Genomic DNA, 17930 nt, shown 5'->3' on the forward strand with positions numbered 1-17930 from the left:
CACCTGAGCGTGTTGAGTCAACACCAGAGTTACCCAAATTACGTTTTGTCATTAAATTATATTACTTGTTACTGTACCTAATACTGATAAAATGTTCCTTGCCTTGCGACTAGAAATCTAAAAACCCATTACCCCACTTGTGAAAACGTTTTTCTTTCGTCTCATCCTGCATTTAATAAATCCTCTTTTGAACGGTATATCCTGACCAGTGAAGACGACTATATTGTTCGCAGTATCCGGTGGTACAACCCGCTCCAGGGTTACTACCCCGCTCTGAGAAATTCTCTTCGATTCTATGGCACCCTTACACAGTCAGAAATGCCTTCTAGCTTTATTGTATCAATCCTTGAATTAGGAATCGCTGGTCAGTTCGTAACTTTTCGACACAAGTGAGACAACAACTCGTTTCATCAACATGACGTATTTTCGGGAAACCCTGGCAACGTCAAATTGTGAGAGCTTAGGATGAAGTAGCTTCTGCAGACGAGAGCTTTTATCTCTGGCCTCCGCGAGACACAAAAACAAAACTCATGTCACGAGCAGATTCAATAGAGCTTTGGCACGAGCCTCCTTACCTTAGGAGTAAAAGAGTCCCTTCCCTCTTGTAACAGTCTCCTGTTTTGTGTGTCTGTGTGCGTGTGTGTGTGTGTGTGTGCCTTGTGTGTGTTTTAAATTAGAGAATCATTGTGTGTCCGAGTTCTCGCACTCGAGCCATTGTACGTTTCCACTCAAAAAATTTACGGTCTTCAAGATGTGTCCATCCATGAGTCAATTTTTTTTCAATCTTTAGCCAAAACTCTATATTTTATTTTTGTAAAAAGAAAAGAAAAATAAGAAGTCTCCTTTTAGTTTTGAAGGTGCACAAAACATGTCCGGCACTAAAAAAGCTTATTGAAGAAATATAACGAAAAATCACGGTCACAAGACATGTAGTTCCGCTAGTTGGTAATGCACACTTGTTAGGCACGACTAGAGTCACTAAATAAAGCTACGCTTTCAGAGTACCGAAACTCCCAAACTACGCGTCCGAAGCGCGTCAGGCGCCGCCATCTTGGGTCCACGCACAGATGGAGGAGTGACTCTAGCTGAGCCTAGCCGGGCTGTATAGCCGTCGCCGTCGCCTGCGCCAGCTGGTGCAGCCGCAGTTGTGGCTGCGAATCAAGGTCGTGTTGTTGGAATCTCGACGTAACACGGAAAACGCGCGTGCTGAGCGACGGATTTCATCGTACGCGCGCAGTGAACAGTAAACAGCAGGAGGTAGAGGATCGCTGGACCCAAGATGGTTGCGTTGAAACAACGCGCTGATGATGACAGCGACTGACGTGACTGCCGCTGTCCAATCAGGGTTGGGCACAAATACTCAAAAATGTATTTGGAAATACGAATACTGGGATACATCAAAATAGTAGCTAAAATACTGATACTAAGATACATCTGTAAAAATGTATCGCGATACGTATCGGAAATACATTTTAAAAAGAGGCAGAAAGTATTTGGAAATACAAATACAGGAATACATTTTAGGGAGGGCAGCAATACAAATACAGAAATACTGATAGTGCAATACATTTTCCAAATTTTTTGAGACGCCAACTGAGATGAAGTTTGAAGTGCATGTTTTCGATCCCGAAATTACTTTCCTGTAGGCGTGGCACTTTGCCTTGAAGGTAGTGGTTTCGGACGACAAGGAGTCTTCAATGGACTCCAAAAAACGTTTCATCAAGGGCCGGCCGCGGTTCCTTCCATGACATCCTGTCTGTCTGACGAGGGAATCCCGTCAACATTGATCGCATGATGTCACGGTGAAATGGACTAGTATTCTTTATCTGTAGGTGTGGCTTTGAACATGAAACTTTACCACACTGCTGTATGAAAGAACAATACGTACTTTTGTTGTAGGTTACCTCATCGAAGATCGTGCATGCAGTGTCATTTGGAATTTTTGAGAATAGTGGACCACCTGAAGCATCTTGGAATACATGTCTCACCTTCTGTTACGGTTGAAAAAACGGTACGGTAGCATCCCTGTTCTTGAGGTCCTTACTACCGACCCTCCGCCACCGACGCACGAATAGTCCAAGTTTTGCCTAGCATTATCCAAACAGAGACCTCGTGGATTGCGAGCTGATATTGCCGGCACAGGTGCGAGCTGTCCGAGAAACAGCGGTCTCGAGACGAGTCGCGGGAGTACGTAGTCTGGGATGGCACAGCGAGGCCACTTCTGGCCTCCTTCTGGGTTTCGGATCACCAGAGCAGCGGGTCACGTTCACGTCGGCTGATGACGCACTCTTGAGCCGTGCAATACTACGGGCGCAGCCGCAGATGCATTCGAATGTGTGTTGAACTTCACAGCGTGAGTCTTTCTACTATTTCAAGTCAACCACCGCCAGGCTCGTGCTGCAACGGAATGTGACTCAGCTTTGCCGGCTGGGTGTACTCTGTACGATAAGGCGAGAGAGACGGTTAGTAGCGGGCATTGGATGCCTGCAAACAATGACTCAAGAAATCCCTACCTAAGGACCTGCGGCAGAAGATGATCTGACTCCACTCCTGGCACGCCACCTGGTTCGAGTCACCGACTACGGAACACTTCTCAGAAGAGAGAAGAGGACGCATAGAAAAATAGTATGGAGAATCGGAAGGAACCTTGGTCAGCATAGTAACAATGCCCCAGCACCTCCTTAACTCTGGTGCCCTAAAAAAAAAAAAAAAAAAAAAAAAGAAAATGCGTTCGCACTTCTTTTTTTTTTTTTTTTCGGGGGGGGGGGGGGGGGGAGTATTTCTCAAGAAATGTAACGAAATACATTTCATCCTGGCTGTATCGCGATACAAAGAAACATTCCAAATGTATTTCGATACAGGAATACAGATACTGGTGAAAAAAAAGTATCGCGATACAGAAATACAGATACGAAATGTATTTCTGAAATACTATCGCGATACATTTGTATCGCGATACTGCCCAACCCTGTGTCCAATGATGCCGCAACGAACTAGAATACTGTTGAATAGAACGACTGTACTGTCGGCAAAATGTCAAAGAAAAGGAATGCGGTACTCTGAAAGCGTAGCTTATTTAGTGACTCTAGGCACGACAAACTAGCCAGAATTCTTGCAATTGGTGGTATTATGCACCACCAATTGTGAGAAACACACAGCGCCTAGTCTATGTGTTTTCTTCGTCCTTGTCCTACGTCTTTTACTTATTAATTACATTACTAAACTGCCCAATTTAGAAAGTAATGTCTTAAGGTTACCAATTACTGACAAAAGTACTAAATTGCTGCAGTTACATTACAGTAGCCACATTACTGCCAGCTCCGGACTCAACATCACCTAGGAAAATAGAGACACGCGAACCACTTCCGCTTCCTCCATGGAATGTCGCTACAATAGGATGCCGCCAACTGACCAATTGGACCCGAGCCCGACGCCGAGCGTCCTGCGACGCCGTGATTGGACACGACGTCCAGCCGAACGCTGACGTAGCACTCGTGTATCCAATCTGCGTCTTCGCTCGACCTCGCTGTGAGGACGTCAGATTTCTAGTGCGCCGGCCTTGATTATTCCAGGTGGCGTTGGTTCAATCGAGCCCACGCGACGCTTCGTCGCCTCAGTTCGCGCATTCTGAGGCGATCACTTCGAAAAGACGCGGCGGCGCGTCCCAGAAATTCGGCTGATACTGAATGCGTCGGCTGCGTTTCTTGTAAAATTTCATACGGCTCTTTTGTAGATAGATTGATATACAGCTGTAATTTTTTTTCTCCTGATATCGAAAATGTTTCACTATTTCTGATCAATCAGAATTCTAAAAAAAAAGAAAAACTACCGGCAAGTATTTATTTTTTATTTTTTTGGCTTTTATCCTAAAACACTAAATTCTAGATATATTGCGTCCAATGGACCTTTTCCGAGAAGCGTTCTGCGCACGCGCGAGCGCCCGATGCCAAGTGGCGGAAGTCGGAACGAAAAATTGAGGAAATTCGGAATGAGCCTGTGGATAAGCGAGTAGAACAGGTAATTGCAGCATATATATAATTGGGTTACACAAAGAAAGAAAGTCGACGGAAAGGAAAACACGACGTTTGGGTGGACGCCACGGATTCCGCTCTTTAAAGTCGCGTAGGGCGCGCGCAGCTGCTCAGAAAGCGAAGAAACTGGTAGTGTGGCCCCCATTATCGATTGGTAGCGCAGGTAGGTCACTTCCTCGATTTTTAGTACGTGCAGCCACCGCCTGGTGCCGTCGGTATGTTGAAAAGGTCCATTGGGAAAATAAAACCATGTTTTCCAGCCCTCATAACTAAACTAAGCACCGCAAGACTTCGAAACACCCTGATAATTTGGCTTTAATGGGGGTTAGAGAATGCGAATGTTTAAGATCTTGACGGTTCCTTGATAAAAATATACAGAAAAAAAAATCTTTATGAGGCTATCTCAACCTGACCCTAATATTCATAAAAAAAAAGAATGACGTAAGTGCGAGTAGCATTTGTTTCATTGAAAAAAAAAAAATCAGCAAGATAGAAAACTTCTTTTTTCTTTGCTGACAAGAAATTTTCACTGACATAAGCGCTACATGCACCCACAATGTATTTTTTGTTTAATTAATACTACGCGTATGTGATCGTCAGCTCAAAGATGTCTTTTTTAATTTTTTGATCGAGGTATCCTCATCATCTCACAACTTTTCATTCGGTCACCACCGCTAGCGTCACATTCTCACACTCCCAACTTTCTCCGATGCGTAGTCCGCTTATGCAGACCGAAAGTTTCGTTTGATTTTCTCAGGCGGACCCGGTGGAAGTAAGAAGAGTTTACATCACCTGACCAATGGCGGATACAAGCGGACGGTTTCCAGGACCACCTGCTCCACGTATCGGTTCCTGAGGATGACATCATTGTCGATGGATCCCTGAAACCGAATTCAAATTGAAGATGGACGAAAACGTCTTCACCTCACTTTTCTTTCACGTTTCTAGGGTAAAGAGTTACGCAAATATTTACGTCTGCGTTCATTGCTGAGGCGACCTCACTCCTGAAGCGTTCCTGTACATCCGGGTGCTTCGCCAGAAGAAAAGCCATGCATGCCATCACGGCAGACAAGGTGTCATAACTGCACGCAAAAGACACATCTCATCAATTTTAGAAGAAACCCTTGTGTCATCCCTGTTACGAGACTTTAGCTCGAGGCTTACGAGCTACTTTTGTTATGAATATGGTTCCGTGTTTTGAGTAAATACAGGTTAACCTCTAAACATAACCCTCGAGCCGGGTTATAAAATCAGAGACAAAAAAAAGTGAAAGCCGTTTACAACTTCCTGTAACGCCGAATTGGAGCGCAGCTCTTGAGGAGGAGGAGTGGAGGGTATATTCCTCCTCCTCCCTCGTGATCATGCCTGCTAGTCCTCCTCGCCTCCCGCTCCCACTCCCTCTCCTTTACCACCTCCTCGTCCTTCAAGCTGCTCCCCCCCCTCGCCTCCGGCTCCTCGTCTCTCCTCCCCCCTCCTCCACCTTCGCACTGCTTTCCTCCTTGCCGCTCAAGCCGGACAATGAGGGGAGGAGGAGGAGAAGGAGGGGGAGGAGGGGGAGGAGGAAGAGGGGGAGGAGGAGGAGGGGAGGGGAGAAGGGGGAGGAGGAGGAGGGGAGGAGGAGGGGGAGAAGGAGAGGGAGGAGGAGGAGAGGGAGGGGCGCGGTTACGCCGACGCCGACGCCGACGGCGACGGCGACGCCGACGCCGACGGCGACGGCGACGCCGACGCCAACGGCGACGCCGCTCAGGCTGGAAACGGGCCCCTAAGAGCTGCGCTCTAAAAAAAAAAAAAAGGATTGGAGCTGCTCTTGATTGAGAGAAATACTAGCTTTAATTTAAGGGAAGAAAATCTTGATCTAATGCTTGTTTATGTGTTGGCCTCTAACACAGTCCTGAATGAACTGTCTGCAAGGATGCATTTTCTTCGGAACCACACTCCTGAGCTCGTTTCCCTTCCCTATCGGCACGCAAAAGTTCCCTGGAGGCTGAAAGTACCATGCCCATTTCATATTTGTTTCAACACAAGTTCCGATAAACCACATTTTTTTCTCCGACACTAAGAAATTTATACCAAAAACCAAAAGCACCGATTGTTGAGGAAAACATAAACTCTGACTAAACACTCCCGACTTCGAAGAAAACTATAGTCCAGAAAAAATTCGAATGATAATTATATACCTCTGGATACCATAACTCAGGGGTAGCAAGACTAGGGGAGTTTTAGGGAACCGTCTTCGCACATCCGGTACGGTACAATGGGCCTTCCGGTACGAACTGCGCATGCGCAAGTCTTCTGCGGCAGCACATGCGTAGTTCGTACCGAAGGGCGCATCGTACCGTACCGGATGTGCCTAAACGGTGCCCTCATACTGTTTCCACCCGATATACGCCTTTGCACGGCTTCCCACCCAGGCCAAAAACGTCGAGTCACAGGCTCTGGACATGCGCGGCGTCTAATATTGAGCACGAGAAAGCTACGGAGCATGTTTAGGACGCGTTCCACAAACGAAAAGATGAGTGTGGGCGGTGAGTGAAGAGTGCTCATTGGAATAGTCCGGTGAATACTCAAGCACGTATACTTTGGTCAAGACTCGCGATGTTTCCAACGTCCGTTGCTCACCTCATTGAATCAATTGAGTTGAGGTGTGAAGTCCTACGAGCCTATAATTGAGGTTTTCAATGACAGGGTAGTTTACGGACGGGGAAAATTATATTATGAATTTTATGGATATCATGGACTAAGGTGCGGAACTTTTAATATATATTGCGTTCCAATGGAGTCATTCGAACATCTTTGCGCTTCTACGAAATTATTTTGGGCAGCGGTAATTTGTTGCCCAAAAATTTTCCAGATACTACTAAATTATTTATACTTGTTTTCGACAAAAAACTTGGTATCGATCTTCGTCATGTTTTGCATTCATTCGGCACAATTATGGCTGCAGTGCAGTAGCGCAGATGAGTGCGGCTCTCGGGGCCGGAAAACATGTTGTCTTGTCCGTTATGTTAATTCCACGTGTCTCAGAGTTTAGAGTATGATGTTTTCTTGTTTGTCTAATTATGTACTAAACACACATGCTTAAGAACTCAATTAAAAAAAAATAAGACCATTTTTGTTTCGGAAGAAAGTTTGCAGGCTTATTTTTTAACTTAATTAAGGTGGACCTGCAAGTTCATGTTTTGTTGTTCAGTCCACAAAAGGCTCTCGTTCTCGCTACAGCTTTTGTAACAGTTAGTTACTCACTATATAACTATATACACACATCTCTGCCCCACAGCGTGAGAACTAACAGTGACTTTATTTTTCAACTTGCTGACAGCTGCAGATCGGGGATATACGAAATACCTTTAGTCTCAAACATGCGAAAGCCGCGCCGAGTGTTCCAACGCCCTTGCTAACGGAAACGAAGAAATTTTTTACGCCACGATGTTTCCGTGAGCCACTTCAGTATACATGGCAAAATAGAAGCGTAAATACTATGTCCAAGCAAACGAAAAGAGGTAGAAGGCAAACAACCATACCAATGACTTCGTTGCGAGGTGCCCAAACGAGCATTAAGAACAAAGGCTTGCGAGGTTCGTTGTTTGATCGAACTAGCATCAAATAAAGCCGACCACGTTTTGAGCTGAGCGCTTTATTAAAATATAAAAAAAACGAAAAAAAACAAACAACTTAGGTACTAAATTAATATAGAAGAACAGAAAAGGACAGCCCTTTTATATTGAAATATTTCATAAGTTTCTAAAACTGTCCCGTGATCAAATATTTTAATTGATAAAAGAGGTTTAGTTACACAAAAAGGGCACTATACACTTCTAATTCGTGAAACGCTAGGTAACTGTTTCGTAGTTTCCAGTATGACACCACTCGCAAGAGTGTTTGGGTGGTTCTTTACACGCGGTTCTGCCTTTGACATCATCGGAAGACGCCACTTTGCCGAGGCCAGGAAAAGAAACATACAAAGTGCGACTAAGGAAAACACAGTGAGCATATATAAACCTATGTGCAAAACTCTTCTTTCTGCGGAACGACATTTAAAACTTGTAGTGCTCAAATTGTATACACCAAGGCGCTGCTAACAAACAGGCCAGCAGTTCGCCCACACCTGGTGTGGGCACCACGCGTGAGCAGAAGCCCCTTGGGGTGAAGCGTCTACGCATGCGCCGTAGAAAGCCTGTATTCCCGAGAGTTTCCAACTGCCCGGTGATCAGGGTCACGAGGTTTATTTGCAATACGAGCTGCGAGCAGTTGACGAAAGCGTTGATCGTCTGCAAACGACTCCGCCTTTCCTCCTGCGTTCCACCTTTCCCCGCGAAAATCCAGCGCATTCGCACTTCCGACCGGTCGCCGCAGGAGGTGTCCGTCATTAAATGGGAAATAATCTACATGGTTTGAGAGAGGCTCTCTCTTTAATCTAGGCTCTATGATGCGCCGCCCCGACGGCAGCGCCATTGCAGCAGCGCGGAGTCGGAGCTGAGAGTTGGTCTAAAGTGGGGGTCTCCAAACGTTTTGGCTAGGTGGCCGTATTGGGAATTTTTTCTAAAGCGGCGTTTCGGGCGTGCGCCCGAAACGTCGCTTTCCTTTCCCCTTCTTTTTGCACGTCCTATCTTTCACGCTTTTAGTTTTGTTCCCATTTTTACGTGCCCGCACCCTTGAATAGAAATTTTTATGATGACAATGTACAATAAATAATATGGCGAGAGGACCGGCGTTTTGATGCAGTTCTCTAGACATGTGCTAATAGTGGATTTTGAGTTCGAACCGAATAGTGATTTTGGCTGAATATTTTTGAATCGAATATCGAATAGTTCCTCCAAGCTTTTCATTATTGCACCACGCCTAAACGAAAACCCATCTGAACTCGTAAAGGTTGTTCTTAAGCTTGTCCATATCTAAGCTATGTTCATTTTAATCCAGCTATATTTATGGACTGAGTTTTCAAAGTATATGGCCTACATGTGAATGGCAGTAAACGATGCATTTGACGCAAAATTAAACCTACAAAGAAATCCAGCAATACCTTATAAGATGATGATTTACAAATCTTGCTGCATGCAAATATCCTTTATTAAATTTAGAACTTGAGTAAGAAATACTCATGAGTAATGACTGCAGGTTGTCAGGAGATCTCTGCATAAACAAGTTCTTGCATAATAGCCAGTTTAATTTTAAAATTTGACTGTGCTGTAGATTTCAACGATCGCAAAGTTTCTGTGTTTTCTTACGTACACTGCGCGCACGCGTGCACCATCCTGCTTTGAAAGTGGGCTTTCTTCTTAAGGAATGACTGCAATGTGTTCTCTTCGAAGTGTTTATCGCAGCGGGTTAGCCCATTTGAGCGCGATTCTTGCCGAGCACCGGTGCCCTGCGAAGAAGCAACACCCGCGTGAACGAGCTCCGCAGGTGTTGCCTCTCAGGAGTGTACGGATACATGGTAGGAAGCGCGCTCAACGGGGCTAACCCGCCGCAGTCAACACTTCGAGAAATACGAATATCAGAGTGCACATAGAAGCGAATATCGAATAGCGTATCATTCGAAACTACTATTCGAAAATTCTAATATTCGGACAACACTACAGTTTTCTCTCATTTTTTTTTATATCTTCGTTGCGCTTTTGGTGCATACATTTTTTTTTGCTAGAGCTTATTTTTGCGGTCATTAGAAGGCCACGGCCGTCCGCGGGCCGGCCGGAACGAATCCGCGGGTCGGATCTGGGCTGCGGGCCGGGGATTGGAGACCTCTGGTCTAAAGCATGGAGCAAATGAGCGGTGAAACTGGGCCCCGCCCGGCGTTCGCCGCTCGCCGCTAGGCGCACCACAGGTGGACCGCGTGGCGTTATCTGTATAGACCAGATCCAAGCAATGCCTCGCCCAGCGGAAGCGACGTAAGGACGCCAGCAGCGGTTTTTATGATACTGCAGCGCGACGCCCGTCTTCATCGTGATGTGTCACCTATTCTAGAAGTTTCGTCGCGCTGTCAAGGCGCGGACGTTTAGTGGAAATATTAGTCACTAAACCACTCGGAAGTCGCAGAAATGACGAGCACACATAAAACAGCCTGCTTACCTATCGACTAGCTCGCTGTGGACGTTTGCTTGGACTTCGGAAACACTGAGGGTTCCCCGTCTTTCTCCACCCCGATTAAGTTGAGCATCTGTAAAAAAAGTGGTTTAAAATATATCGGGATTCCCGTTGACTCTATTGCCACACTTTTCATCACTGTTATGCAAACTAGCGTTAAAACTCTGTGAAAACAATAAAGACTTAAGTCCCATACCATAGCCTCCTCTATACTCACAAAGCCCGGCAGTTCGACGACGGAGCCATAGAGTGCCCAGTTGCAGATTTGGAGCGCGAGGATCTGGTAACACAGAGCATCAAATAGTTTCTCGTGGGACCTGGACGTCAGCGCACAGCTTTTGCAGCGGCGAAGACCCGAAACTTAAGAGATTAGTGTTTGGGCGTATCGCCGCAGCGGGGCGCCAGTCACGTGGCTCTCCTCTCATCCGTTGTCTGCCGCTCCACCTTTTCCATTTAGGCGGCCGCTTGTCGTGGCGATCTGCCAGGCTTTGTTAGTATATAGGAGGCTATGCCCGTACACAGACTTGTGTTTGACAGCGATGCGTTCCGCCGAGGAGAGCTGCAGCTGAACCTTGCGAAGAGCGTTCGCCCCAATCTTGTACACAGCTTTGCGTTAACACGCCGTCGACCGCAGTCAAGTGCCTATGAGAACGCGCTATCGTCGCATGCGGCTCACTAATAACTAGCGAAATCGAAGGCAACGCCCGGCGACAACGCCGAGGTTGGTCGAGACGGCCAATATTGGGACGATTCCACTGGCTTCGCGATTTCTGTACAGACTGAACCATCGCAGCCTTCGGAAACATGCTGCTCCGCTTCGATAGGGGAACCGGATGCGGAACGCTGACGGGGGCTTGCAATCACCTGCGCTCTCTTTTGTCTTCTCTGCTTCTGACTGGTCTAGCGCAACGCAACGTTTTGGAAAGTTGAGCCAGGTTCTACTCTTTTGCGTTGCTCCACGGAAAGCTGCGCGAACATGGGGTTCGTACCGCAAGCAGCCGTTTCCTCCCGCAAGGACGTCGTACCGCAAAACGCGTTCAAACGAAAATGTGCGAATGGGCGTTTACCTCGTGTACATGTTTAGAAATTGAAAATTTAAGAAGTGCGGACACTATACGCGCGAGGAGTATATACAAGGATTTACCTTTCGAATATCGTTCGTTATGACGAGACGTGACGAATTTCGCAAATGACAAAGTAGGATTTATGATTGATACGAGTTTCTTTGTTGGCATATGTCAAGGGTGTGCAGTGTATGAGATGGAGTGTTTTTAACGGGCGGAATATAAGCGTTATTTACAAACTATGCACCGGGTCTGAAATATGCTCTAAGTATCGGACTAAGTGAAACTTTTTTTTTTCAACTGAAATATTTACTTCGTGGACTAACACAGGGGGGTGACTACAGTCCAAAAAAATGAGGCATATTTTTTTTTTCTAACGACACCACTTATAGAAGCGTTTCACTTCAAGTTTGACAATATACTCACGATCCGAACGTTCGGTGCCGTTGCTCATTGCAAGCCGTTGGTTGGTAGCGGCAGCTCCAACGTCAGTCTGAGCCGTTATCAACAGCTGCAAAAGGTCATCCTGACCCCCCTAAACTCGCACAAGCGTGTGAAATAAATAAAAAAAAAATTAGTTTAGTTTTGTGAGTTAAAAAAGTCACGAACAGTGTGAAACACTGACGTCTACTGTAGTATGCTGAATCGCGGATCGGGAGACCGACGGTGGCACCACTTGCGCCCGTTGCTTTACGCCAGGCGATACGTGCCAGTCTACGAGAGGAATTAATAAAAATAAACTTTTTAAATGTCGTGTAAAGTGTCTTGTAAAGAAACTTTTATGAGGTTTCGCAGGAATAGTAAGACAAATAACTAGGACAAATGAGAGAAAGCTCACTTTCCACCGTTCAGGGCCAGAAATGTGCGACAAACGCATATATATTTGTCTCCACGTGGCGTATTCACCTTTAGCTTTTACGCTGTGTGCCAATTCCCGCCAAAACGGAACGTGTGCCGGGTGAAAAAAAACAAAACAAAAAAACAACTGCAACTTTGAAGATGCAGATGTATGAGATAATGAGTGTCTTGAGGTTCCCACATACTACTAACTTTATCATTCTCCGTTACCATTTCATGGCGATACCGCGATCCAAGAAACAACATCCGAACTTCGGAAGGACATCGTTCATCCCGTACACTTTTTATTTGGTCTTTGTGTTTTTTTCGCGCTGTATTTTTGACATTGATTGTCAGCTTACACATTTCAGGCACATGTTGTTTTACGCGTTGATTTATATCCACTTTCCGCCTGGTGCAATGCCATTACCAATGAAGAAAGAGGACGAGTTTAGAACGAAAAATAAACGTTTAATCGGGTGAAATTGTGCCTAACATAAAGCGAAATTTGCTGCCACGCATCTTGCGTCGGCGACGGTAGGGTGATTGACGCGGAGTAGGGCGTTATCAATAGTTTTATACACGTGGCACGTCCAGGAATGCACTGAAAAAGAACACTCGACTACAGCCGAGAATGGGCCGGGATTTCTTATAATTATTATAATAAGTATTCGGGCCGAGTGAGATTCGAACCCCCTTCTTCTGTGTGACAGCCGCATGCCTTGCCAACTCCATCACGCATGCGGCAATATCGCCTTAAGATGTTACGAGCTGATGGGACCAATCAGAGAGCGCCATAAGCGCACCGTCATGGTGCTCGTTGCGTTTCTTTCTGTGTGTGTTCTATCATCGCTGAACTAATCATAAACAGGAAAGGCCTAGTGACTTGCGCTTTTGACGCTGATTGATTGCTCGTTGCGTCGGCTGCGTTCATAAGATGAAACGAAATATGAAAGCTATCGCTAATGCAACATTCACACCACGCCCGAATGTACTACAATATTACATTTATTACAATTATATCACACATACAGGGTGTTTATTTAGGCTTTTCACATCGTTTTTAAAATATTTGATAGGGCTACACTAATGCATTATAATCACGCAACATATGACCAGAAGGACATTATATTGTGGACTAATCGTCACGATAAGTTAAGTAATTACCTAAGCTTTGTTGAACAGTTTTAATTAATAAAAATTAACATATTGTTTAAATTAAAAACTTGCTGAGCGTCATCTAAAACCATTAATTCAGTAAACTATACAAAAAATCGCAGGCCATGGGAAACGTGGCGGTGCGCTAAAGTTGCCACTCGCGCAACAGGAGCAAGGCTGGCGGCGCGAAGACGCGGATGATAATTTCGTCCTCCGCGTCCATTATGCGAAATCATCAAATATGCACGAATACCGAATAGCATCGTCTCAAAGTGGAGATGGTTCGGCCGTTTTTACGCACTCGTTCTTTATTTATTTTTTATTTTTTTTTTTTTTAAATTTGGGAGTTAGCACTTTGTTAGGGAACTTTTTGAGGATAACCCAGTTCCAAAATAAAGGCGGAATGTGAACTGTAGACTCCTCAAGCCCGTCGTGGTACTATGGCAAGTACTCCAAAATGAATGCTTTTTCAGGAAATCGGTCTCAAAGTGTGGATGGTTCAGCGGTTTTTACGCAGTCGTTCATCTTTTGAAATTTGGGCAACCGCGTCTCGCCAACGAATTTCTTTTAGCACAACCCAGGTCAAAACTAACGGCGGAATATAAAATGTAGAGTCCTTGAGCACGTCCCGGTATAAATGAGGATGGTTTGGCAATGTTGACGCATTTTTTCATCGTTTGAAATTTGGGCAACCGCGCCTTGTCCAGAAACGTTTTGAGGCCGACCGAAAGCTTGACCGGTTACGAAATACAAACATTTAGGACCTTCGACTATAGGCTGCTGCTATATCAAATCGTCTAGTCATGTTTAAGTACATTTATCTCAAACTAGACATGGTTCGACTATTTCCAGGCATTCCTTCATCATTTCACATTCGGGCACCAGCGTCTCATCCAGGAACTTTTTGACATCGGTAGGGTTCTTAACTGGTGACGAAATAGAAACTTTAGGGCCCTTGACTACAAGTTTCTGTTATGGTAAATCCTCTGCAATGCGTCCCCTTAAAGAAAACTTGTCTTAAAGTGGACATGCTTCGACTTTTTCAGGCATTTGTTCATTATTTCATATTTGGGAACCCGCGCCTTGTCTAGGGACGTTTTGAGATCGACATAATTTTCAAATGGCGACAAAATATAAAATTTAAGACTGCCGAGTACAAGCCGGTGCTATTTTAAACTCTCGGGCTTCCGCCCTCTTCGAGGAATGTGATATCATGTCGGATATTTCAATACGCTCCTCTCCCGAATCTCTCTCTTTTGCTGTTTGTGTGCAGGGCGATTGGGATAATTGATTTAATGTAAACATTTGGTACGCTGTACGTGATTAATTTATTTTTTGACATGTGAATGTCAAGCTCACAAGAACAATCGTACTCTCATAAATTGGGTACTCGCCGCAGTGCGCCAACTTTTTACAATAAAAATCACGTTGTTATAGTCACATATCACTAATCATTAACTTGAATATCTAGAAAACGTAGTTTTAAATTTTAGATTATCGTATTATAAAGTAGCTGTTTTTGTTTTCATATACGTTCATTTTCATGATTGTAAGCGTCTAAACGAGAGCGAATCCACCTTACATGGCAAATTGGTCTCAGAAACTCAAGAAAATAATTTTGAGAAAAAGCAGAAGGTGCCCAGCAGATTATCGACTCTCCTGGTCTACTGCTGTCACATGGCACATTTTGTACCTTGTTGTATTTTTAAATTGTGCTCGTTTGAACTTTGCTGTTTCTCGAAGCTTTGCCTGAGGTGCCTCAGAAATATATTTTTCTACAAATGTAATACACATCCTGGACACTACAGAATTTGCCATAATATTGTGGAGGATTTCTATTTCGTCTATTCAGTCATAACAAGTTCTTTATTCCCAAGAAGAAACTGTTCACATTGATTAACTTCGATACTAGCCGTTGTGGCAATACAACAACAAAAAAAATTATTCGACCGAGGAACCTGCAGTTTAAACGTCATAATTTTGAAATTTCGGCACACGATTGGTGGTATCTGATATAATGGAGTAGTACCATAGCAAATTGTTGAAAGCGTAACGTTTCGGTGTTATGATCATATTTGTACATTAAATACACGGGCTTGTATGGGAGCGCCGCCGTAAGCCGCCAAGAGATGGAGCAAGCATACGATGGCACACATTTCTGGGGATGTTTCCCCATAGGGTTCAAGGCATTTGCTGGTATCAAGCAATGTCCGCCGGTGGTGCCACTCGACAACAACAAAAACAAGCCTCGATCCGCGGTCCAGCCTATACTATAATATACATCAGTGGGGTGAGAACGGCAGGGAGGAGTTTCAGTTGCCCCGCGTCCAGCGCGAGTAAGCTTCGATAACGCTTCTGCGTCTCGCTTGCCTTGAGCGTGCACGCACTGCCAAAGGACCGTGGAAGGCAACCAGCGCCTGCTGGAGGCCGGGCATTCAAAAGACGCGCCCTGCCGTTGTCATCTCTTCGGTGACTATCACGTTCAAACGAAGTGCAACTTCTTAACACCCCAGAACTATCCAGTCATCTAAATCGTTATCTCGTATCTTAAACAATCTTCTCGAAGAACATGCAGAGAAAGAGTACGCTTTTCCATCAGACTATGCACTGGCGAAAGCTACAGTGTTCTCTCATTGATTTTAAATAAATAAATTTGCGTTCCCTAAGGATTGATCATCAATTTTAATGATTGTGAAGATTGGTACAACTCTACGGATATCCTTGTTTTCGAATGTATATTTGGCGAACAAAAATACGAAATTCAGTTTGTTTACAAGATTTTTTGTTTATATATACAGGATGTTTCTTTCTTATAAAATGAAAATAGCAAAAGAAATAAAAAAACATGAAATGATTTTTTTATTATTGTTATCGAAAGCGATAGACGTCGGGTTAGGAGTGTAAAGTGACCATTAGCAAATTATTTACCTAAATTTCACTGAGTGGTTAGGTTAGGTTAGGTTAGGTTTTTCCCCTCGTCAAAATATGTCATAGCGGCTGTTCCAATGTAGAGCACTAAATCCTGGTCTGAGTTATTTTCTGGCTCATATAAGCCTAGAGCTTTCAAGATACTGAACCTAGACGCGGAAACGGGGGCAGAAGTCCCACCCGGAAGTGACGTCGGCCTCCGCAGCGAGCGCCGGCAGCGATCTTTTTTTCTTAAATGCGATAAGATATCTTTCGAAAACTCCCCCTGGATATTTCGCTTTGTAACATAAAGTGAATACGCATGCGCGGGAAAGTGGTACATAGATAAATTGACAAGTGAACAAAACGCCGAAAGTCCTCCAATGGAAATTGAAACTAGGACCTTAAGATTGTGGGCACGACACTCAGCCACTGCGCCGACGGTGAAGGATAGCTTGTGAAGGGGTAGTTATAAAATTTGATTACATTTCGTTGGCCATCCGACCACGCGGAACTTGAAACTGGTGCCAGCGGGTAGCTCTGACATGTGCTCCCACTGCGCGAGGGCTCCTCGGCCAAAGCGCAATCGAACTCAAAGAGCGCGCGCGTGTATCCACAATTCTGCAGAGATTAGACAACAGATGGTCCATCTTTTGAAATTCGTCACAGTACGTAGTACTCAGGGCAATTATCCAAAATACATCGCATTAATTAAATAGAATATGTGGAAAGAAGGGGACGTCTTGGGACTGAGTTGTTACAAGTGACAAGTCTAGTAAAGGTGTTTAACGACAAAAAGAGGGAGCGGAGCCCTGAAAACACAAGACATTGACAGGGACCATGTAGAAAAATACAAATGTATGAATGTATGGCTCTGTAAGTGAAGGACATATCAAGAGGGACACGAAGAAACCATACAATCAAGAAAGGGAAAGTAAATTAGGCTTTTATGAAACTCGAGGCAGGACAATTATACTTGACATGAAGTGGTCAGGATATATGAAACGCAGTGCTGGTGCCCGGACTATCTTTTCGAAATTGGGCAGTTTGCATGAGGTGGAACGTTCATGAAAGATTAGAAATTCGGCAAGGTACCGTGGGCAGATTGACGCTGAGACCGTATGGGAGCGCTCCAAAGGAGGTGGACATGGGGGACATGGGCTGGTCGTTCATTGAGAGCAGAAGGACAATTATTAAGCTACAATTTTAATATAGCTTAAAATAAATGGAGGTACGCGGTAGGAATTGACAGTATAAAAGCAATTATACATAAAAGCTTAAACGCAAAATGAACAAACCGAACCCGAAAGGTGATATGTAGAGGCCTGCCCCGATAGCAATTTGATCATCCGTATCCGAACCGCATCCTCAAGATTCGGAATCGCACACGACCCCCAATTCGCGCATTAATTTTGCACCAATTACATGAAGCCTAAAAAAAAATCTTAACCTAGAAGTTGTTTGTTAATCTTTATACAAATAACTCTTCGATTTAGAATATGGCAGAACTAATTTTATAGCATTCTGTATTATTGAATTTATATTATAAACGATCATCCTCAAAACACTTCGCGTCGCTGAAAAGATGATCACAGTCATGAGATCGTCCTGAGAGCCTGCGACATCCCGCCCCGAAAATGCGTTTGAAAGGAAGAATTTGTTTTCGTTTTGTAATACTAATTTCATGCAGACGCGTGTTTTCTAAACATAAAAATTAACAAAGCACAGGGAAACCAGTAACATTGTTTCATTCTATGTATTTAGGTCAAACGATAAAAAAGCGGGAGGGGAAAGGCGACCACTCACCGCAGCGAAGTACTCCTATATGGGTGGTAAGATGCGAGTACACCAC

This window comes from Ixodes scapularis, unplaced genomic scaffold (assembly GCF_016920785.2).
Source record: "Ixodes scapularis isolate PalLabHiFi unplaced genomic scaffold, ASM1692078v2 PGA_scaffold3__209_contigs__length_174095766, whole genome shotgun sequence".
In the NCBI taxonomy this organism is placed as follows: Eukaryota; Metazoa; Arthropoda; class Arachnida; order Ixodida; family Ixodidae; genus Ixodes; species Ixodes scapularis.